The sequence below is a fragment of the Phalaenopsis equestris genome, unplaced genomic scaffold (assembly GCF_001263595.1).
Source record: "Phalaenopsis equestris unplaced genomic scaffold, ASM126359v1 Scaffold000076, whole genome shotgun sequence".
NCBI classification, from domain to species: Eukaryota; Viridiplantae; Streptophyta; class Magnoliopsida; order Asparagales; family Orchidaceae; genus Phalaenopsis; species Phalaenopsis equestris.
In genome coordinates this window covers 156,230-157,984 of record NW_018164518.1, presented here as the reverse complement: position 1 = coordinate 157,984, position 1,755 = coordinate 156,230, and positions in this window count along the sequence as shown.

Genomic DNA, 1,755 nt, shown 5'->3' with positions numbered 1-1,755 from the left:
GTGAGGATCACCAGAGTGAGGATCACATTTGATTTCATGAAGGAGTATTTCGTTCATAGAATTAAGTGCAAATAAATAGAAAAATATACAGTATTTGGGTGTAGAATTGGAGATTTTAGGATAACAGACTAAAATCATTAAATCGGTTATCAAAATCTCATTGTAGTGGGAAAGATAATTTTTCACATAAGAAATCTTCATCACATAAAGATAGTTTAATAGTTACTGTTTAAACTTTGCATTTCAGTTTTGCTAGTATTTCAATAATTTAGTTTTGATTGATTCAAAATTAGTGATAATCATTTCATTTGATTTCGGTGAATTTCCTAGTTAATTTATCATTTCAAATTTAAACCTTCTTCGCGGTATTGATACTCGGGGCTTAAATAGAAAATCCTTTATTACTTGATAACGATACGTATATTTGCGTAGAATCCCAACATTAATTGTTTAAATTTCTTAATAATAAATATTGCATAAAGCATTAGGCACCGTTACATAGAGGAGTCAAACTTATATAAATTTTACACAACTATATTTTACCGGGATCAGGCACTGATCCACTTTCATTATGAGAAACCGGTAGGTTCTTGAGGGGGGTAGTCGGTCAGTTGTCGAGTGACTGCTCGACTTGCCTGACTATTATTCACTATTAATCTCTATTGGGGGAACTGTTGAGAGAACTTTATATTGATACTTGTTATGTCGTTGGAGGCAGTAGGCCTTTTTCTGGTCATTTCTTTAAAAGAGATCGGTGTGGATGCATGTCCCTTGTTGCGTTGTTTGCTTGGGAGGTCCTTCATTTATTTGCCTAACCTTCAGTCAGTCAGCAACCGTTCGATCGGCTGACAAACTTTCAGTTGGTTGGTCTTGCTATCTATTGGCTGAGTAGATTTCTGTCGATCAGATTCATCATTCATGAGACCCTACAATTTTTTATCAGAGAGGACCCTCGTCATATTTTCTTTGATATGGACCATTAGATTGTCTCGAGATTTGTGCATACACATTTTTGATATACAATAAAGTATGAGTATAAGAAATCAAATTTCTAGACCTTTTTTTATATTAATTTAATTTTAATTCTTTTTTCCCATTGAAATAATTTAGAATATAAGTCCATTTTCACTTATGTAGAAACTTAATTTTTTTTGCATAAAAGAACATTAATAGTAAATTGTGCGAAGTAGTTGTTGAACTTGTCAAGACTCGCAAACCTTAGAGCTGAAAACGCACATAGAATGATACTTAAATTCCATTACACACTATGAAATGTAATTACTATACATTTAAAATCAAGAACATAATTAACTCATATTTGGAACCAAACCTAAAGTCACTGATTTGTTTGATGTAAATTCAATAATGTTTGATTATGTTTCATTCATTTATTTACACAACAAATCAAAAATTTGTTACCTTTTAAACCCTTGATGATTTTTGGCTTCATGATTTCTTACACTTATTGAAGTCAAATCCCTCCACACTTAATTCAAAACAAGGTTCGGATCTTCTTGTCATTCTCTGAAGAAAAATTAGAAAAAAAAAATACATAAATAAACTTTTTCAATTATATTTTCCGAGAAAACAACTTAAAGGAATGTTTACACGTCCATTGAGGCATATATAACATATTTCCCTTGTTTTTGAGGAGAACTGTTGCATCAGCACTCCACACCTAGAGTTACGTGCAAAGTCCAATGAAATCACACCACGTGACGGTGATAGAAAAGAAAAATAAAATTTGTCAAGTAA